Source organism: Sapajus apella, unplaced genomic scaffold, assembly GCF_009761245.1.
Source record: "Sapajus apella isolate SASKATOON/1434 unplaced genomic scaffold, GSC_monkey_1.0 scaffold6, whole genome shotgun sequence".
Lineage (NCBI taxonomy): Eukaryota > Metazoa > Chordata > Mammalia > Primates > Cebidae > Sapajus > Sapajus apella.
The window spans coordinates 23,466,491-23,490,286 of NW_022436946.1; the positions used below are offsets into that span (position 1 = coordinate 23,466,491).

Here is a 23,796-nt window from a genome sequence, read left to right on the forward strand (position 1 = left end):
ATTTCTATGTATGGTGTGAAATAAGAGACTCATATCCCCAAATGATCTAGATGATACTGTCTGTGAGTAAAAGTTTTACTTCTTTGTTTTCAATCTAGAATCATTTTCACCACTAACATTAACAATTTTTCCAGCACTATCTGTTGAAAAGCCTTCCGATTCTTCAATATATGTTTTCATACCTTTGTCAAAATCAATTCTCTATGTGTATGTGGGTTTAATTCTGGACTCCACAATTTTTTCATCAGTTGATTTCTCTATCTTTATGTCAAAACCATACTGTTTTGATTCCTGTAGTTTTATAATAATTATGGAAATCAGGTAGTATTTCAATTACAATTATCAGAGTCATTTTGGCTACTTTAGATTTTTTTAATGCCCATATGAGTTTTAGAGTCAGCTTGTCAACTTCTAAACATAAATAATACCAGTTTTGACTTTTATTGGGATTACACTGAATTTGTAAAACAACAGGCAGACTGGAATTTTCAAAAGTATTGAGTTTCCTAGCCCACATAAAATGTATTTCATCCATTTATTAAAATAACCTTTAATTTCTCTCAAAAATATTTTATAGTTTTAAAAGTACAGGTGATTCATATATTTTGTTAGGCTTATATTCAGATGCTTAATAATTGATGCTATTGTAAACTATATTTTTAATTTTAATCTTTAATTTAAACTGAAGTTCAGATAAATTTTTTAATAATTTTGATAGCTTGTAGGAATATCACTGATTTTTGTATATTGACTTTGTGTCTTATTACATTGCTAAAGTCATTATTTCTTACAGTTTATTTATAAATTCCATCAGATTTTCTACATAAATGATCATATAACTTGTGAATAAAATAGTTTTGCTTCTTTCTTTTCAGTCTGGATGCCTTTTCTTTTTCTTGCCTGATTGCACTCACTAGAACCCCCAGTACAATATTACCTAAAAGTGGTAATATTGGACATCCCTATCTTGTTCCTGATCTTAGAAGGAAATCATTCTGTTTTTCACTATTATAATATTACCTATAGGTTTTCCATAGGTGCCTGTGTTAGTCAGAGTTCTCTACAGGGACAGAACTAATAGGACATATGCATATATGAAAGGAAGTTTATTAAGGAAAATTGACTCACATGATCACAAGGTAAAGTTCCACAATAGGCCATCTGCAAGTTGAGGAGCGAGGAAGCCAATGATGGATAGTCAAAGTTCCAAAACTGCAAAATTAGGGAAGCAGACAGTGCAGCCATTAGTCCAAAGGCCCAAGAGACCCTGGAAAACCACTATTATAAGTCCAAGAGACAAAAGTTGAAGAACTTGGAGTCTGATGCTCGAGGGCAGGAAGCATCCAGCATTGGAGAAAGATGAAAGCTGGAAGACTCAGTAAATCTACTCTTCCATCTTCTCCTGCCTGCTTTATTCTAGCTGCGCTGGCAGCTGATTAGATGGTACCCACCCAGATTGAAAGTGAATCTACCTTTCCCAGTGCACGAACTCAAATGTTATCCTCTTTTAATCATAGACACACCCAGAAACAATAATTTGCATCCTTAAATTCAAAGAGATTAACACTCAGTATTAACCATCACAGTACCCTACATCAGACTGAGAAAATTCATTTCTATTCTTAATTTACTGAAAGTTTTCATCAGGCACAAATACGACATTTCACCTCACAACTGCTTTTTCAGCACCTATTGAGAGGTTCAGATGGTTTTCTTTTTATAATTTTTAGTATGGAGAGCTGTACTGATTGATTGTTTTTCAAATGTTAAACCAGTCCTGCATTTCTACGGTAAATCTGACTTGATCATAATGTATTATCCTTTTACCATATTATTGGATTTGATTTACTAAAATTTTGTTTACTATTTGATAACAATAACGTGTTCATAGAGTTATCAATATGTAGTTTCTTTTTCTTACAAGAAAGATATTACAATATCTCTGTGTGGTTTTGATATAATGGTAATTTTGGCCTCATAGAATAGGCCAAAATTTTGTTAAAAAGTATCTCTATTTAAAAGTTTTTGGAAGTGCTTACGAAAAATTGGCATTATTTCTTCTTTAAATGTTCTGTGACATTCACCAGCTAAGCCATCTGGACCTAAAGTTTTTGTTTTTTGATTTTGTTTTTTATTGTACTTTAGGTTCTGGGGTACATGTGCAAATCTGCACAGCAAAAGAAACAATCACTAGAATGAACCAGCAACCAAGAAAATGGGAAAAAATTTTTGCAATCTACCCATCTGACAAAGAGCTAATATCCAGAATCTACAAAGAACTAAAACAGATTTACAATTAAAAAAACAAACCCATCAAAAGTGGGCAAAGGATATGAACAGATACTTTTCAAAGGAAGACATATATGAGGCCAACAAACTTATGATCACAAGGTAAAGTTCCATGGTCATTAGAGAAATGCAAATCAAAACCTAAAGTTTTTTCAATGTAAAGTTTTTTAAGTACAATATCCATTTGTGTAATAGCTATAGAGCTATTCTTGTTTTCTATTTCTTCTTGTGTGATTTTTGGTATTTGTGTCTTTCACAGATATCCATCTTATTGAAGTTGTCTAATTTATTGGCATAAAATTGTGCAAGCATTTATCCTAATAAGATCTATAAATCACAGTGATATATTCTCTCTCTTTCCTAATATTAGTAACTTAGGTCTTCCCTATTTTCTGGTTAGTTTGACTTTATCAATTTTATTCACCTCCTCAAAGAATTAGCTTTTGGTTTTATAGATTTTCTCTATTGTCTGTATGCTTTTTATTTCATTGATTTGTACTTTGTTATTATTCTCCTTGTTTCGCTTAATTTAGGTTTAATTACCTTTTCATTTCCTTAAGATCAGAATGAACAATATACAGTCTTTTAAAAGAGATGGCATATCTAGTCCTTATTTCCTAAACTGTGATTCTAAAACTCAGATTTATTTTATCAATAGGAAGACACTTATATTTCTCATAATTTACAAATAGCCTCCCTGCCTCTAGGTATATCGTAAGCTCTCCAAACCGCTCTACAAACATTCAGGGCTTTGGTCTTCTTGTGGATGCACTCCCATGCACTCACAACATCAGTGAAGAAAAGAATTCAAAGATCATGTACTTTAACATAAGAGAGGAATGTGTCTGTATAATGTCACGCAGTAAATTAGGAACAGAGCCACAGTTAAAACTAGTGATTCCAGACTTTATACCTAATCTTCTTTCCACTATATTATACTATTTCCTAAACTCGTCCCATTAAGCTGTCGCAGTGCTAACTAAATGTAATATCCTCCTCCAAAATTATATATTTTAGATAAATCAATATCCTAATTTATAAAATACAAATTTAATATATCACATTTTAAAAATTGAAATTGATGTCTTCAATTTATATGCACTGTACTTAAATATACATCAGCCAGTTAATCCAGAAGTTGATTTTACAAGCACTTGTCCCTTCAAGTCTGCCACTTAGCTGAGCTCATTATGTCAGTTACAGGCAAAGATGTTAATGCCTGTATATATTACAATAGAAGGGTAGTTACTGTTTTGTTTTTTTTTTTTGAATAATAATTTTGAGTGTAGTAGAGTATTTTCTATATTGGTCGCCGTCTGGAACACAGTTTTATTTTATGTGTGGTAGTGCTCAAAGGAATTTACTATCTATGTAAGATAAAAAAAATTGAAAAAGTAAGAGAAGCAAAAGAACATGCGTGTGTGTGTGTGTGTGTGAGAGAGAGAAAGAGAGAGAGAGAAAGAGAGAGAGAGAGAAAAGAGGTGAAGGAAAAAAGGAGGAAACAAAAAATAAAAGTTTTCATTTCTCCTCAGCTTTCTAAATAAACTAAAAAATATGTAATAAACAATGTTCTTAAATTTTCTAAAGATAATCTAAACCAAATCACTAAATTGTATCTTAAGAAAGGCTAAAACTTCTTGGGTGGTATGTCCACCAGTTTAAACTTAGTTATAAGTTACATAAGTAAAGTTGCATGACATGGACACTAGAAAGCTATCCTTCCTCGTGAGATGATGGATATGTTAATTTGCTAGGCTATAACTATTTCACTGTATACAAATACATCAAAGCATCATGTTGCACACCTTAAACACATACAGTAAAACATAAAGATAAATTATAAAAGAAAAATGTCCTTCCTGCTCAAAATCATTTCCTCTACTGATAGCTCGGTATGTATGAACAATGCACTCTATAATCTTTTCAATATTCTAGCTCTCTTCTTTTAAATGAAAAATTCTCCTAGGAGAATGGCATACTAAGTTTCTAATATTTTAGTGAGAAGTAATTTACTGGTCAATTTACTACACTTACAATGTTGTTAGAAATGAACCTACTTCTAGACAATGATTCCTAAGGAATATAATTCAGGATCATTACCATTGGAAACCTTAGAGATCATCTAGTTGGGCCTTCTAATTTTAAAATTGAGAAAACATATATATTAAGAGACTCCTTTAATGTCCCATATTGAAAACTTTTTATTGCATTAGAATTCTCTATTATTACTTACAACATACATCAAAGCTGTATCATCATTCTCTGGGAAGAAGCCTGATATAATAGAAAATGTGCTAAAACAAATAATGTGGTAAAGTGACTAGAATGCAGTCACTAGAAGGTATTATATACATTTAATTATCACATCAAAATTTTTAGCTAAGAATTACTATTCTCATTTTAAAGATAAGAAAACTAATCCTCAGAAATTGTACATGGTTACAACTGGTGTTAGATTTAGGATTCAAACCCAATTCTGTCTGACTCCAAAGCCAGTGCTCTTTTTTTGAAAAAAACTTAGAATTTGGGACACACTTAGCATTCGGTAAGAATCCAAGGCTAGCAGTTTTTCTTTGACATATCTTAGTATTTGGGGCATGTATTAGCCCATTTTCATGCTTCTGATAAAGACATATCTGAGGCTGGGCAATTTACAAAAGAAAGAGGTTTATTGGACTTACAGTTTCACATGGCTAGGGAGGACTCACAATCATGGCAGAAGAGGAAAGGCGCATCTCACATGATGGCAGACAAGAGAAGAGAGGTTGTGCGGGGAAACTCCCCATTTTTAAAACCATCAAATCTTGTAAGATTTATTCACTATCATGAGAACAGCACAGGAAAGACCCACCCCCTGATTCAATCATTTCCCACTGGGTCCCTCCCACAACATGTGGGAATTATGGGTCCTACAAAATGAGATTTTGGTGAGAACACAGAGCCAAACCATATCAGGTCATATCTGCAATTTAGTAAATCCTGACACCCTCCCCCAAATGTATAACTTCAAAAACATTTAGTGAACATCTTCTATCTGCCAGCTGCTGTGTTAAGAACTGGGAATACAGAAAATAGATATACTCTGTGACTTTAAGTAAACTTCTGTCTAGTGACAGACTTTCTCCTTGACTAAACGTTAGTCAGGCTCCTCTAAGACCTCTGGTCTTCAATTTTTATGTCTGCCTTGTTGGGCCTGCATGGCCCAGTTGTAGTAAGAATTTTGCTAACATCATTTACAGACCATTTCCCATCCTTGATACCGTCTTGTCACTCTCAATATGTGATCAGATTTCTTATACCCACCCTTGGTATCTAATCACCCTGACCTGCTTTCAGTAAGAATTTTGTCAAGTTGGTTTAACTAGAATCCTCCCTTACCTCTGATGTTTATTCTGAGTAATTTTCTATCTACTGGTCACCCACCCTGATCCTTGGCTATAAATCCCTACTTGCCCATGCTGCATTAGAACTTCAGCCAAGTTCTACACTGAGGTCTCTTTTCCCCCATTGCAATAGCTTTGAATAAAATTTATATTTACTGCTTTAACTACTGTCCAGCTCTGGTTTTCGTTAACACTAGTAAGGAGAAAAACATGGAAACAAGCCATTACACTATAATAACTTAAGTGATGAGGGAGAATCATAGCACTTTTAAGGGCACTGAAATCAGGAGGGGGTAAGATGTTAGGGCACAGCACTGACACTTGAGGCTAAAAGTATAGAATGCTCTCTTTCTTTAGAGTGCTTGCATTACACACGAAAGCAATTGTGCCAACATGAATAATAAAGTCAAAAATCCCATGATTTTCAGGCTAAGTTCTCTGAACCATCAATTTGAGTATCAAATTGAGAGCAATTTAATTTGAATATTAGTGAACAATATTGGTTACATTAGTACTCAACAGGAAATACTTACAAACCTTAAATTGAAGGCTCCAAATATAATTCAGGATTCTCTCTTCTTCAAGTAAATTTAAAACAAATCCTCACCTCCTGATCCAAATTGTTTCCACATTAACACATGTGGTTGCAGGCTTAGAGACTTTCAAGATAAATAATGAACTAGTTTACCGAAAATTTGGTGTAAGCTTTAAACTGAGAATTGTCATCACTTGAGTATAGTTTTCCTCCAATTTGAATGTGAACAGCAAGTCTGCATCTTTGCTTATTAAAAACACAAATATTACCCACAAGAATATAATTTGTTCAAAAACAAATAATTAAAATGTAACCACCAAAGAAAAAAGCTTTCCTTTAAAAAAATAAATGGAAGAAAAAACATTGACAGGACATTATTTTGAGACATCTAACAGTTTTTCATGCTACAAATAGTGTTTCATTCTAAGAGATAACCATCCTAAAGTCCCTGAATTACAAGGCAATTAGTGAGGAGTACAAAGTTAGGGAGAAAAAGAAGGTGTTTAATGGTCTGTTGAGTGATCTCTTCTAATACTGATTTTTAAATTAATTTTCTTTCCAATGCAGCTAATTCACTGACTTGCTCTTGAAATAACTAACATACATTTGACTCCTCTGACATGGAATGTTCCAAGCTAATATTTAAGGTAAACAATTGCCATTCTGCCTTAAATACATTAACTCTAATAGATACTTTCGAATATTATTTTCTAAATCATCTTTTAAGGTAAATCGTATTTGCATTTACAAATTATTATCAAACCTTTCAATCCTTACTTCTCACCATTCTGGAATTTATTAATTCTTTATCTTTTCTTTTTCATTGTTACTAACTATCTAAAATATAGACTCTCTAGCAAATTTTCTTCATGTAATGATCAAAAATCTGAATGGAGAATAGCAGGTCACAGAGAAGCTAAAAAATCCCCTAATATTAGATCAGTGAAAATGAGAACAGAAACAGGCATTTGGAGGTGAGATATAAAATAATTAAATAATAAAGAGTATTTATGAGTAAGTAAAAAAAATTTATGATACAGATAGTAAACCTTAAAATTTAGACAAAATAGAGATGACTGCATACTAGATAAATCAGAGAAAACTCCCTAGAGAAGTTAGTTTCACTGGCCCATGAAGAAATTGTTAAGTAGGTTTTCACACAGATCATTTATTACCTCCTACACAGACCAAAAGGGATCTGTAAAGGTAAAATTAAGTAAGACATATAATGTATATTTTATTATTCTAATTCCCCAAGTCATAAACATCTGTTACTTAAAATCTTCAAAAACTACATTACTACATGTATTTGTCTTTAATTATTGTTCCAAACTGATGATGACTCCTTTCTCTAGGCAGACCTCTTTTCTATCATGATATAGGCAATAACATTAATAACTATTCGTTATAAATATATTTATTACTTAATTACGTTGATTCTACTGGGATTCTCATTGTCTTCATGAAAATGTATATTTTCTTCCTCAGTACACAAATATAGAAATTATTCTTAAATAGGGGCATAGAAAGCTCACCAATGGTAACAGGCTGGTAGAAAAAGTATAGATGCTGATAAATGGCAAATGTAGTCATAGAATCCTGGAAAAATTCTCATTTGATTGCTTCAATAGTCCTAGTAAATTAGGAAGCTGAATAAAAACAGTAAGAAGAGATGTTGTGATTTGAGGAGAGAGGGGAATATATGAAATATTTTGAGGCAAGAGTGAGAGAGCAATTTGACTGGGGATATATAGTATGATTACCTGACAGCAGTAAGTTCTCCTTTGAGGATCACAGCCATGAATTATCCTGAGAAAATTTTATATTTTTATCCAGCCACATTCAGCTGTATAAGTACCATTGGGAAATGGATGGAGAATTAGATTAAAACAGGATTTCAGTTTTGCCAGAAGAGGAAAGTAAAAGAAGTGAAAGAAACCAAAACTATATCCAAGAAAATTATTATCATTGACCAGAAAGTGTAAGCTCAACAGAAAAAATGAAGACAATGAGATGATAATATAGACTGGCATTCTCAATGAAGTCAAAAGTAAGTTGAGATAAAGACCATAGAAGGTGAGAGCTAGAAAGATGATGGTGATAAACATACAGTCCCATGCATAAAGTTTAGATTATTGGATGATATTTCTTTTTGTGGCTGTTGTAAATGAGGTTGCATTCTTGATTGGCTCTCAGAATGTTCATTGTTGTGTATAGAAATGCTACTAATTTTTGTATATTAATTTTCAAGCCAAAAACTTTGCTGAAGTTTTTTTTTTCTTAATCAGACCTAGATCTAGGAGATTTTGGGCAGAAACTATGGGGTTTTCTAGGTATCGATTCATGTCATCTGCAAAAAGAAATAGTTACTGTTCTGCAACAGCCACAGGTGATCCCCAGGCAAACAGAGTCTAGAGTGGACCTCCAGCAGTCCTACAGTGGAGGGGTCTGACTGTTAGAAGGAAAACTAAAAAACAAAAAAGAAATAACTTTATCATCAACAAAAAGGAAATCCACTCAGAGACCCCATCCAAAAATTACCAACTACAAAGACCACAGGTAGATAAATCCACAAAGATAAGAAAAAAACAGGGCAAAAGGATGAAAACACCCAAAACCAGAATGCCACATCTCCTCCAAGGAATCACAACTCCTCACCAGCAAGGAAACAAGGTTGGATAGAGAATGCGTCTGATAAATTGACAGAAACAGGCATCAGAAAGTAGGTAATAACAAGCCTCTATGACCTAGAAGAACATGTTATAAATTAATGCAAAGAAACTAAAAACCTCGAAAAAAGGTTTGACGAAATGCTAACAAGAATAAAGATCTTAGAGAAGAATATAAATGAATGGATGGAGCTGAAAAACACAACACAAGAACTTTGCAAAGCATACACAAGTTTCAATAGCTGAATCAACCAAGCAGAAGAAAGGATATAAGAGATTGAAGATAAATTCAATGAAATAAAATGAGAAGGCAAGATTAGAGAAAAAACAGTAAAAAGAAATGAACAAAGCTCTAAGAAATACAAGATTATGTGAAAAGACCTAATCTACGTTTGATAAGTGTACCTGAATGTGATGGAAAGAAACACTCTTCAGGAGACTATTCAGAAGAACGTCCCCAACTAGCAGGGCAGACCAACATTCAAGTCCAGGAAATACAGAGAACACCACAAAGATATTCCTCAAGAAGAGCAACGCCAAGGCACATAATTGTCACAATCACCAGGGTTGAAATGAAGGCAAAAAATGCTAAGGGCAGCCAGAGAGGAAGGTCGGGTTACCCACACAGGGAAGCCCATTAGACTTACAGTGGATCTCTTGGCAGAAACCCTACAAGCCAGAAGAGAGTGGGGGTCAATATTCAACATCCTTAAAGGAAAAAAACTTTCAACCTAGAATTTCATATCCAGCCAAACTAAGCTTCCTAAGTGAAGGAGAAATAAAATCCTTTATGACAAGCAATTACTCAGATTTCATCACCACCAGGCCTGCCTAACAAGAGCTCCTGAAAGAAGCAGTAAACATAGAAAGGAACAACCAGTACAAGACACTCCAAAATGTAACAAAAAGTAAAGAGCATCAACACAATGAAGAAACTGTGTCAACTAATGGGCAAAACAACCAGCTAGATCAAAATGGCAGGATCAAATTCACACATAACAATATTAGCCTTAAATGTAAATGGACTAAATGCCCCAATCAAAAGACACACACTAGCAAATTGGATAAAAATTCAAAACTCATCAGTGTGCTGTATCCAGGAAACCCATCTCATGTGCAAGGACACACATAAGCTGAAAATAAAGGGATGGAGGAAGATTTACCAAGCAAATGAGAGCAAAAAAAAAGCAGGAGTTGCAATCCTAGTCTCTGAAAAAATAGACTTTAAACCAACAAAGATCAAAAGAGACAAAGAAAGGCATTACATAATGGTAAAAGGATCAATGCAACAAGAAGAGCTAATGATCCTAAATATATACACACCCAATACAGGAGGACCCAGATACATAGAGCACGTTCTTAGTGACCTACAAAGGTACTTAGACTCCCACACAATAATAGTGGGAGAATTTAACACCCCACTGTCAATATTAGACAGATCAATGAGACAGAAAATTAACAAGAACATCCAGGACTTGAACTCAGATCTGGACCAAACAAACCTAATGAAATTTACAGAACACTCCACCCCAAATCCACAGAATATACATTATTCTCAGGACCACATCCCACCTACACTAAAACTGACCACATAATTAGAAGTAGATCACGCCTTAGCAAATGCAAAAGAATGGAAATTATAACCAACAATCTCTCAGACCACAGTGCAATCAAATTAGAACTCAGGATTAAGAAATTAACTCAGAACTGCACAATTTCATGGAAACTGAACAACTGGCTCTTGAATGTCGACTGGATAAACAATGAAATGAAGACAGAAATAAAAATGTTCTTTGACATCAATGAGAATGAAGACACAACATACCAGAATCTCTGGAACACATTTAAAGCAGTGTCTAGAGGAAAATTTATAGCAATAAATGCCCACATGAGAAGCAAGGAAAGATCTAAAATTGACACACTATCATCAAAATTGAAAGAGTTAAAGAAGCAAGATCAAAAAAAACTCAAAAGCTAGCAGAAGACAAGAAATAACAAAGATCAGAACAGAACTGAAGGAGACAGAAACACAAAAAGCCCTTCAAAAAAGCAATAAACCCAGGAGCTGGTTTTTTGAAAAGATTAACAAAATAGACCACAGGCCAGATAAATAAAAAAAAAAGAAAAGAGAGAAGAATCAAATAGATGCAATAAAAATGAGAAAGTAGATATCACACAGATTCCACAGAAATACAAACTACCATCAGAGATTATTACAAACAACTCTATGCACATAAACCAGTAAACATGGAAGAAATGGATAAATTCCTGGACACTTGCACCCTTCCAAGCCTAAACCAGGAAGAAATCGAAATCCTGAATAGGGCAATAACAAGGGCTGAAGTTGAGGCAGCAATTCGTAGCCTACCAACCAAAAAAAAATCCCAGGTCCAGAGGGGTTCACAGCTGAATTCTACCAGACATACAAAGAGGAGCAGGTAGCACTCCTTCTGAAACTATTCCAAACGATACAAAAAGAGGGAAATCCTCCCAAATCATTTTATGAGACCAACATCATCCTGATACCAAAACCCGGCAGAGACTCAACAAAAAAAGAAAACGTAAGGCCAATATCCATGATGAACATTGATGCAAAAGTCATCAATAAGTACTGGCAAACCAATTGCAACAGCACATCAAAAAGCATTTCCATCACTATCAGGTAGGCTTCATCCTGGGGATGCAAGGTTGGTTCAACATATGCAAGTCTATCTATAAACATAATCCGCCACATAAACAGAACCAAAGATAAAAACCACATAATCATCTCAATAGATGCAGAGAAGGCTTTCAACAAAATTCAACAGCTCTTTATGCTAAAAACTCTCAATACACTAGGAACTGACGAAACAAATCTAAAAATAATAAAAGCTATTTACAACAAACCCACAGCTAAAATCACACTGAATGGGCAAAAACTGGAAGCATTTCCTTTGAAATCTGGCACTAGCCCTTTCTCACCACTCCTATTCAATATAGTATTGGAAGTTGTAGCCAGATCAATCAGGCAAGAAAAAGAAATAAAGTGTATTCAGTTAGGAAAGGAGGAAGTCAAATTGTCTCTATTTGCAGATGACATGATCGTATATTTAGAAGACCCCATCATCTCAGCCCAAAATCTCCTCAAACTGATAAGCAACTTCAGCAAAATCTCAGGATACAAAATCAATGCGCAGAAATCGCAAGCATTCCTATACACCAAAAACAGACTTAAAGAGAGCCAAATCAAGAGCGAACTGCCATTCACAATTGCTACAAAGAGAATAAAATACCTAGGAATATAACTAACAAAGGATGTAAAAAACCTCTTCAAGGAAAACTACAAACCACTGCTCAAGGAAATATGAGAGGACCCAAACAAATGGAAAAACATTTCATGCTCATAGTTAGGAAGAATCAATATTGTGAAAATGGCCATACTGCCCAAAGTAATTTATAGATTCAACACTATCCCCATCAAGCTACTTATGACCCTCTTCACAGAACAGGAAAAAAAATCACCTTAAACTTCATATGGAACCAAAGGAGAGTCTGCATAGCCAAGACAATCCTAAGCAAAACGAAATAAAGCTGGAGGCTTCACACTACCTAACTTCAAACTATATTACAGTAAGGCTAGTAATCAAAACATAATGGTACTGGTCCCAAAACAGAGATATAGACCAATGGAACCGAACAGAGGCCTCGGAGGCAACATCACACATCTACAACCACCTGGTCTTTGACAAACCTGACAAAAACAAGCAATGGGGAAAGGATTCCCTGTTTAATAAACGGTGTTGAGAAAACCACTAGCCATGTGCAGAAAACAGAAACTGGACCCCTTTCTGACACCTTACACTAAAATTAACTCCAGATGGATTAAAGACTTAAACATAAGACCTAACATCATAAAAACCCTAGAAGAAAACCTAGGCAAAACCATTTAGGACATAGGCATAGGTAAGGACTTCATGACTAAAACACCAAAAGCATTGGCAACAAAAGCCAAAATAGACAAATGGGATCTAATTAAACTCCAGAGCTTCTGTACAGCAAGAGAAACAATAATTAGCATGAACCAGCAACCAACAGAATGGGAAAAATTTTTTGCAACCTACCCATCTGACAAAGGGCTAATATCCAGAATCTACAAAGAACTAAAGCAGATTTACAAAAAAAAAAAATCCATTCAAAAATGGGCAAAGGATATTAACAGACACTTTTCAAAAGAAGACATATATGAGGCCAACAAACATATGAAAAAATGTGTATCATCACTGGTCATTAGAGAAATTCAAATCAAAGCCACATTGAGATACCATCTTACGCCAGTTAGAATGGCGATCATTAAAACATCTGGAGACAACAGATGCTGGAGAGGATGTGGAGAAATAGGAACACTTTTACACTGTTAGTGGGAAGGTAAATTAGTTTAACCATTGTGGAAGACAGTGTGGCGATTCCTCAAGGACTAGAAATAGAAATTCCATTTGACCCAGCAATCCCATTACTGGGTATATATCCAAAGGATTATAAATCATTCTATTATAAAGACACATGCACACATATGTTCACCGTGGCACTGTTTACAATAGCAAAGACCTGGATTCAACCCAAATGCCCATCAATGATCAACTGGACAAGGAAAATGTGGCACATATACAGCATGGAATACTACGCAGCCTTAAAAAACAATGAGTTCATGTCCTTTGTGGGGACATGGATGAATCTGGAAACCTTCATTCTCAGTAAACTGACACAAGAACAGAAAATCAAATACCACATGTTCTCACTCACAGGTGGGTGTTGAACAATGAGAACACATGGACACAGGGAGCGGAGCATCACACACCGGGGTCTGTTGGGAGGTACAAGGGATGGAACAGTGGGAGGTTAGGAGTTGGGGAGGGATAACATGGGGAGAATTGCCAGATATAGGTGACAGGGAAGGAGGCAGCAAACCACTTTGCCATATAGGTACCTATGCAACAATCCTGCATGTTCTGCACATGTACCCCAGAACCTAAAGTGCAATAAATTTAAAAAAAACAACAAGAGAGAGAGAGTGTGTCACAGTACTCCTTAGGAAAACTAAGGAAGACTAAGGACACTATGCCATTGAAAACCATCATGATAAATGTTTAAGGGGATAATACATTAAGGAATTTCCTCCCTCAAAAAAATAGTAGTTTTCTCTAATTCTGTGAAGAAAGTCAATGACAGCTTGATGGAGATAGCACTGAATCTATAAATTACTTTAGGCAGTATAGCCATTTTCACAATATTGATTCTTCCTATCCATGAGCATGGAATGTTTTTCCATTTGTTTGGGTCCTCTCATATTTCCTTGAGCAGTGGTTTGTAGTTCTTCTTGAAGAGGTCCTTCACATCCCTTGTAAGTTGTATTCCCAGGTATTTTATTCTCTTTGTAGCAATTGTGAATGGGAGTTCACTAATGATTTGGCTCTCTTTTTGCCTATTATTGGTATATAGAAATGCTTGTGATTTTTGCACATTGATTTTGTATCCTGAGACTTTTCTGAAGTTTCTTATCAGCTTAAGAAGATTTTGGCCTGAGATGATAGGATTTTCTAAATATACAATCATGTCATCTGCAAACAGCAACAATTTTACTTCCTTTCTTCCTATTTGGATACTCTTTATAAATTCTTCTCTTGCCTGATTGCCCTGGACAGAACTTCCAACACTATGTTGAATAGGAGGGGTGAGAGAGGGCATCCTTATCTTGTGCTGTTTTTCAAAGGGAATGCTTTCAGTTTTTGCCCATTCAGTGTATTGGCTGTTGGTTTTTCATAAATAGCTCTCATTGTTTTTAGATACGTTCCATCAATACAAAGTTGATTGTGAGTTTTTAGCATGAAGGGCTGTTGAATTTTATTGAAGGCCTTTTCTGCATCTATTAAGTTAATCATGTGGATTTTGTCTTTGGTTCTGTTTACGTGATGAATTACATTTATTGAGTTGTGTATGTTGAGCCAGCCTTGCATCCCAGGGATAAAGCTGACTTGATCATGTGGATAACCTTTTTAATGTGCTGCTGGATTTGGTTTGCCAGCATTTGGGGATTTTTGAATCAATGTTCATCAAGGATACTGGCCTAAAATTTCCTTTTTTAGTCTTGTCTCTGCCAGGTTTTTGAATCAGGATGATGCTGTCCTCATAAAATGAGTTAGGGAGGATTCCCTCTTTTTTTATTGTTTGGAATAGTTTCAGAAGGAACGCTAACTGCTCCTCTTTGTACCTCTGTAGAATTCGGCTGTGAATCCATCTGTTCCTGGACCTTTTTTTATTGGTATGCTGTTAATTACTACCTCAATTTCAGAAATTGTTATTGGTCTATTCAGGTATTCAACTTCTTCCTGGTTTAGAATTGGGAAGGAATATCTGTCCAGGAATGTATCCATTTCTTCTATATTTTTTAGTTTATTTGTGTAGAGGTGTTAATAGTATTCTCTGATGGTAGTTTGTATTTCTGTGGGATCAGTGGTGATATCCCCTTTATTATTTTTTATTGCATCCATTAATTCTTCTCTCTTTTCTTCTTTATTAATCAGACTAGCAGACAATCTATTTTGTTGATCTTTTCAAAGATCAACCAGCTCCTGGATTCACTGATTTTTTTGAAGGTTATTTTGTATCTCTATCTCCTTCAGTTCTGCTCTGATCCTAGTTATTTCTTGTCATCTGCCAGCTTTTGAATTTGTTTGCTCTTACTTCTCTAGTTCTTTTAATTGTGATGTTAGGGTGTCGGTTTTAGACCTTTCCTGCTTTCTCTTGTGGGAATTTAGTGATATAAATGTCCCTGTAAACACTGCTTTATCTGTGTCCCAGAGATTCTGGTACATTGTGTCTTCATTTCGTTATTTACCCAGCAGTCATTCAGGAGTAGATTGTTCAGTTTGCATGTAGTTGTGCGGTTTTGATTGAATTTCTTAATCCTGATTTTTAATTTGATCAGACTGTGGTCTGAGAGACTGTTTGTTATGATTTTCATTCTTTTGCATTTCCTGAGGAGTGTTTTACTTCCATTTTGTGGTTGATTTTAGAAGCAGTGCAATGTGGTGCTAGGAAGAATATATTTGTTGACTTGGGCTGGAAAGTTCCATAGATGTCTGTTAGGTCCACTTGGTCTAGACCTGAGTTCAAGTCCTGAATATCCTTGTTAATTTTCTGTCTCATTCATCTAATATTGACAGTGGGGTGTTATAATCTCCCACTATTATTGTGTGGGCATGTAAGTCTCTTGTTAGGTCTCTAGGAACTTGCTTTATGAATCTGGGTGCTCCTGTATTGATGCATATATATTTAGGATAGTTACATTTTCTTGTTGCATGGATCCTTTTACCATTATGTAATGCCCTTCTTTGTCTAATTTTATGTTTGTTGATTTACAGTCTGTTTTATCAGAGACTAGGATTGCATGAGATGTCTACTGGCCCCTGCTGGGAGATGTTTGCTAGTCAGGAGACACAGGGATCAGGAACCAATAGAATGTCAGAGTCAGTCTGACCCTTAGCAGAGCTCAAGTGCTGTGCTGGGAGACCTGCTGCACTGAGCCGGCAGGCAGGATGTTTAAGTCTGCCGAGGCTGAGTCCATAGTTGCCCCCTCCCCCCAGGTGCTCCGTTCCAGGTAGATGGGTGATTGATCTATAAGCTGACTGGTGCTATTTTTTTTTTCCAGAGATGCCCTGCCCAGAGAGGAGGAACCTAGAGAGGCAGTCTGGCTACAGTGGCTTTGCTGAGCTGCGGAGTGTTCCACCCAGTAGGAAATTCCCTGTGGCTTTGTTTATACCATGAGGGGAAAACCTCCTACTCAAGCCTCAGTAATGGTGGGTGCCCCTCCCCCAACCAAGCTTGAGCATCCCAGGTCAATTTCAGACTGCTGTGCTGGCAGCGATCATTTCAATCCAGTGGATCTTAGCTTGCTGGGCTCCATGGGGGTAGGACCCCATGAGCTAGACCACTCGGTTCCCTGGCTTCAGCCCCTTTTCTGAGAATGAACGGTTCTGTCTCACTGGCATTCCAGGTGCCACTGGGGTATGAGAAAAAAAACTCCTGCAGCTAGTTCCCTGTCTGCCCAAACAGCAGCCCAGTGTCGTGCTTGAAACCCAGGGCCATGGTGGTGTAGGCACTCTGGGGAATCTCCTAGTCTGTGGGTTGTGAAGACTGTGAGAAAAGCGTAGTATCTGAGCCAGGGTGCACTATTCTTCACAGCACAGTCCCTGGTGGCTTCCGTTGACTGGGGGAGAAAGGTCCCCAACCCCTTGCACTTTCCTGGTGAGGCGATGCCCCACCCTGCTTCAGCTCACCCTCCCTGGGCTACACCCACCGTCTAACCAGTCCCAATGAGATAAACCAGGTTCATCAGTTGGAAATGCAGAAATTACCTATCTTCTGCATTGATCTGACTGGGAGCTGCAGGCTAGAGCTGTTCCTAAGCAGCCATCTTGCCAGGTCTCCCTGTAAGTAGCCAGTCAGGAGACTTTTTAACTGCTGATTTAATTTTTGAACTCATTATTGGTCTGTTCAGGGATTCAATTTCTTCCTGGTTTAATCTTGGGAGGTTGTATGTTTCCAGAAATTTATCATTTCTTCTAGGTTTTTCAAATGTGTATCCCTAGGTGCCTAGAGGTGTTCATAGTACTTTTTGAGGGTGTTTTTCTTCTTGTGGGGTCAGTACTAATGGCCTCTTTGTCATTTCCAAGTGTGTTTATTTGGATCTTCTTTCTTCTTTTATTTGTCTAGCTAGTGGTCTATTAATCTTATTTATTCTATCAAAAGCCAACTCGTGCATTCATTGAACTTCTGTATGTTTTTTTATGTCTCAATTTCCTTCAGTTTAGCTCTGATTCTGGTTCTTTCTTTTCTTCTGCTGGGTTTGGGATTAGTTTACTCTTGTTTCTCTCATTCCTCTAGGTGTGATGATAGGTTATTAATTAGAGATCTTTCTAATTTTTTTGATGTAGGCATATAGTGCTATAATGTTCCGTATTAACATTGCTTTAGCCATGTCCCACAGATTTTGGTACATTGTATTTTTTTTCTCATTAATATCAAAGAATTTCTTGATTTCTCTCTTAATTTCATTGTTTACTTAAAAGTCATTCAGAAGTAGATTATTCAATTTACATGTAATTCTAAGGTTTGGAGTAGTTTTCTTAGTATAAATTTCTATTTTTATTGACCTGTGGTCTGAGAATGTGTTTGGCATGATTTTAGTAATTTTGAATTTGCTGAGGATTGTTTTATGGCTGATCATGTGTCAATTTTAGAGTTATGTTCCATGTGCACATGAGAATAATCTATATTCTGCTGGTTTTCATTAAAGAGTTCTATAGATGTCTATTAGGCTCACCTGGTTGGGTTTCAAGTTCTGGTCCCAAATATCTACGTTAGTTTTCTACTTTGATAATCTACTTAATACTGTCAGTCAGGTGTTGAAGTCTCCCACTATCATTGTGTGGTTATCTAAATTTATTTGTCAGGATCTAAGAGCTTGCTTTATGAATTTAGGTGCTCCTGTGTTCATGAATATAAATTTTGGATAGTAAGGTCTTCTTGTTGAATCAAACTCTTTACCATTATGTAATACCCTTCTTTGTTTGTGTGTTTGTGGGTTTTTTTTTTATTTGTTTTTTTTTTTAATCTTTGTTGGTTTAAAGTCTGTTTTGTCTGAAGTTAGAATAGCAACACTTGCATTTCTCTGTTTTCTGTTTGCCTGGTAGATTTTTCTCCATCCTTTTACTCTGAGCCTATGGGTGTCATTGCATGTGAGATGGATTGCTTGAAGACAGGATACCATCAGGTCTTGCTTCTTTATTCAGCCTTCCACTATGTGCCTTTTAATTAAGGCATTTAGCCCATTTATATTCAAGCTTGATATTAATATGTCCAGATTTGATCCTGTCCTCATATTGGTACTTGGTTACTATGCTGACTTATTTGTGTGGTTACTTTATAGTGTCACTGGTCTATGCACTTAAGTGTGTTTTTGTAGTGACCAGTAAGAGTCTTTCTGTTCCATATTTAGCACTCCCTTAAGGACATATTGCAAGGCAGGTATAGTGGTAGAAAATTCCTTTGGCACTAGGTTGTCTAAAAAAGATCTTATTTCTTCTTCCCCTGTGAAGCTTAGTTTGGCTGGATACAAAATTCTTGAATGAAATTTCTTTTTTTGAGAATGCTGAACATAGGTTCTCAATCTCCTTTAACTTACAGGGTTTCTGCTGAAACGTCTATGGTTAACATGAAGGGAGTTCCCTCTGTAGGTTACCTGCCTCTTCTCTCTACCTGTCTTTAACATTTCTTCCTTCATTTTGGCCTTGGAGAATCTAATAACTATGTGTCTGGGGGATGTCAGGGGAAGGGGGTGTTTATCCCACCATCTTAGAGGTCACGCCTCCACTGATCAGAAGAAGTTTTCTCTCCCCCAAATTTAGTCTCCTGCAGGTTCCCACTGAAGCTTTTTTTCTCCATCCTACAAACTTGCTTGGGGATTAGTGTGCAGGAAAATAGAGAAATGATAACTCAAGAATTTTATATTCTCTTTCTGAGATGAAGAAGTTTAATTTCCTTTTTTCAAGCTGGAACTAGAGGACTTTTCCTAGACACCTCTCTGTCCACACATGTGCCCACATCAGGTTTCAGGATGTACGTTCAGGACAGAGAACACTAATGGAAGAAAAACAATAAACCTGTAGTCTATTTGTTGGTATATTGAATTCTAGTCTTCTACCCTACTCTGCTTGCTAATATTTCCTACTGAGTACTCAATCATTTTCCATGCATTCTGTCCAAGTTTTATAGTTGCAATCAGTGGGAGAGATAGGTGGGGTGTGCTTACTCTATTGTGCCCCAAAGCATCATCCATTAAATTTTAAAATAAAGAAGCATGTAGAAAAATTTCCAATATTTAACTTTGATTATACTCCTAATATTAATCCCATTCAAAGTTGATACATTATTCCCTTCAAGTTTGCTGAAACAGAATTACTAATATGTCAATTAGAAAGTTTGCATGTATACTTGTAAGTATAATTGGTTCCATGTTTTCCTTCCTTTTATTCTGGGTTACATAGAATACCAGCAGCTTTGTAAACTGTTTTTGATATATCTCCATTCATTTTTCTGAAGTTCAAATAACATGATAATATTCATTCACCATTCACCAAAAAATGGGAATTCACTATTAAAACTCTCTAGGTTAAATGTTGTAGTTTTAATTTTCTAAACTTACCTATAAGTTTTTCTCTTACCTATATGGAAAAAATAAATTTGACAATTGTTGGATGCAAACACTAAAACTACAAAATGGATTATGTAAATTAATTTTTAACATTCTGTAAATCTAACAGTAAACAACTTGAATAATACTGTGAAAAAATCATGCTTTTACAGGAAAAATAACTTCATTAGTCTGCCTTTCCATGAGTTGTTTCTCGTTTTCATTTAGAGTGTAACAAATTCAATAAAAGGAAAACAAAGCAAAGGGTATCTAAAAAATTAGTAAGTCTAAGAGCTTTTTCTGTTTAGTTCATGTGGTAGAAGAAAAAATGGAACTATTAATAAAAAGGCCTGAATGAGACAACCAATTCTAGTTTCTAAGTGATATATCAGAATGTATCACTTAATGTCTTCAGTTATCTCATCTACAGGAAGGTTGCTCCAAAATTCATTGTTTTTCACCAGATTTGGTAGGATAAAATTCATCTTTAATACTTAGTAAAAATTATGATTTCAAGAGCTTTACCCCAAGATTCTGATTAAGTCATCATGCAAATTTACATTTTAACAAATGCCAAAAGTGATTTAATACATATTGTTTAACAACTACAACTTAGAAGATATAGTAAAATATTCTAATTTCCCTTTGGTCTTATCTTGAGCCTTTTTATTAGAAAACAAATAAAAGCAGAATTCAATTTTTAAAAAAGAATCCACAGAGCTTTTAACTATCAGTGTCCTTAAAACCTTGTTTTACAAAACTCATGAATCTCCTGAACAGCTGGAGCTTACAGAAATTGAATCTTTTACTTGAAAGAACTCCTTTTACTTGAAAGACATTGCTGGGCACTATGGAAATTTTAAATACAATGTGCTTGGGAACTTCAAAAAGCTATTAGGTTGAACTGTAGGAAATTGTTAATATTCAATCATTTTTCACCTACAAAACTTCAATCTCCTATTATTTAACTAAGATTGTTTTCTTTTAGTTTACCCTTTCTCATAGATTAGTTGGAATAATTCTTTTCAGTATTTCTGTCTTATTCCCTATATTGTGAGCAAGGATATTTATAGAAGGCTTGATGGATAGGAAATTATGATGAGGTTTTTAGGTCATTACTTTTAAGAGTTGAGAAGGTTATGTTTGTACTGGTGGTAAGATCAACATTAGTTATTTTCTTTGTGAAGCTATTTACCAGTTTCACCTAATCCACAGTCTCTTCTGACAGAGCAGAGAAAATGGATAAATCTGCAAGGATTCATTGGTCCCTGTGATAGCAATCAAGTAGCTTCTTAAGGTTTGAGCTCTGAGTTATCTTACTGGTTAGACAGAAGTTTGGTTAGCAATACGCTATAGAGAACACAGAATGAACCAATTTCCAGTATTAGGAAGGAGTAAGGAGATCATTGATTTTTTTATTCTGTAAATATTTATCAAGGCTTTGCAAGGCGCCACTAGGCACTGTGGGGATTTCAAATATAAATAAGTCCCAGTCTTTGTTCTCTAGAGGCTAACAATTTAGTAGGAAAACAGATACATGCACAAATAATTACATTACAAGGTAGATTGTGTGATAGGGGTTATAACTTTAATATCATCTCTAATGAAATGAATATGTCTTCTCATCCAAACAGCACCCAGTGGAAATGGAGTATATTTGATCTCATTTCTTTTTAAGAAAATGTAATAAAAGGTTTAGATATCTTCAAAAGAGATCAAAGAAGGTTTGTTTTTTACATCCACTGAGTGGTAAATATTTGTATTAATATTTCTAAAGACAACATGGCATCAATTATTTAGAAATTATAGTTCATGCTTGGGAATTTATGGTAATAGCTGATAAGAAATGGCAAACAGCAGAGCTTCTTGGTTAGCAGCAAGATAGTTTGAATGAATATTCAGTCTGAATATTTAGTTTGAATGAATAATGGAAGAATATACATGAACACTTTGTTGGTTCTTAACCTACTTTAGGGGGAGACAGGAGGGCATTGGCTTAGTGTTGTTTCATTTCTGTTCTTTTGGTTTATTTTTTTTGTCTTAGAACCTGATTTGAGAGTGGATTTATCCTTTTCAGAGAGTTATATGAATGTCATGGTAAAAAACCTGTTACAGTACCGGTGACAGCAAAGCCTCAAATATATTGATGCTTCCTTGACCCTAGGATTTACCAGAAGATCTCAACAGGTTTTAAAGGTATTAAGTATTCAAGCCTCAGATCATCTCTGAAACATGGATATTACCCAGAATTGGTGCTATAAACCATGGGGCACTAGGATAAATATAATGTAAATAGAAAATGTTTCAAGAAACATCAATCTGAGACTGAACAGTACTGCCCCATATTTGATTGTAGAACATGTGTTAGTGCACATGTTCTCCAACTTTCTGATGCCTAAATACATGGAAGCAACTTATTAAAAACACGCTTATACAACCAGTACTTTTGAAAGCCCGCATATGTTCTTAAAATACAGGTTCTATTTCAGTAGGTCTGAGATCAGACTGCATATTAAGTACCAGAGGCCGGCACTGGTATCACTCAGAATCAGTAAGTTAGGCTGGGGGTTATCTTGATAAAACATAGATTGCCTGGCTTCACCCCCAGAGATCCTGATTCAGTAAGTCCTGGGTGAAATCCAAGAATTTATATTTCTACCAGGCTCCCAAGTGATGCTGTCTAAGGATGACACTTGGGTAACACTAATCTCTATGGCTCTCCATAACTGCTAGTCTGAACACTCTTATTTTTAACATATTCTGCAGATAATTATAGTGAACATAAAAATTTAAGGACCATAAATTTCAGTAGAGACTCGCCTGGCTATAGGAGGCTGACCCTGAAACAGGCACCAAATAATACATATTCATGAAGGCAAAGTTTTCCTTCAGTCAATACCAGGAGGAGCAATACAAGAAGTGAAACAGTGAATAAAGATAAGAGGTCGTTGTAAACACATAGGAACAGGACCAACTTGACTCCACTTCCAGAAGGCCTGGCTCTTCAACATATTACTTGGTTCAGGAGTGGTGGATAAAGGAAGCAGGATCTGACCAAGGCAATGTATGGCAATGTAGCCAGAGCAGTCAGTAGAGAAATGAGTCTTGGAGTGGCAAGCCAGGAAATCAGGAACATAAAGTATAAAGCAGTCAGAACAAGCTGCTCAGGACAAAGGCCCAATTTGGTATAGTAGTGACTGGTCTGACCTCATATCTGGAAGAAGCGAGTGAAGTGGACATGGACATTTAATACATTGTATCTATTTCAGTAGTAATATCTACAAATTCCTCTTTGTGTTTCATGTGAAATTAGTGTTAAGTTCCTTGTTGTTTACTATACATACTTCCATTCTCTATTTAATCAGTCTTCTTCAACCATCAAGCTACCTGTCATTTTCATAATTTTTGCATCTATTTATCCCAACTATTTATTTGCCACTGTTTAGAGAACTGATAATTTTCTTTTTCAAAAAACAATCCTCTCTTGACTACTAAAGCTCAAAATTGTGCTTAGATTTTTTTGCCTGGCATCTAAAATTCTAATAAAGTTATTTATCAAATTAAGGTCTAAAGACAACTTGCAGTATCACATGTGTAAAATGCAAATTCTTGGGCATTATTCTAAGCTTAATCTAAATCTAAATCTCTGGAGCTAAGTCCTTGCATTTATTTCTAGCCCCTGGAAATGTCTAT

At 35.5% G+C, this 23,796-nt stretch overlaps 1 long non-coding RNA gene across 1 annotated transcript; it reads right to left on the minus strand.

Moving 5' to 3' along the window:
- Positions 1-15,866: 15,866 nt before the first annotated feature.
- Positions 15,867-18,472, minus strand: LOC116549334. Its single transcript, XR_004267812.1, has 2 exons — positions 18,171-18,472; positions 15,867-15,943 (listed from the first exon to the last, which is right to left on the minus strand). It is a non-coding gene; the product is annotated as an uncharacterized LOC116549334 (long non-coding RNA).
- Between the last annotated feature and the right edge of the window lie 5,324 nt (positions 18,473-23,796).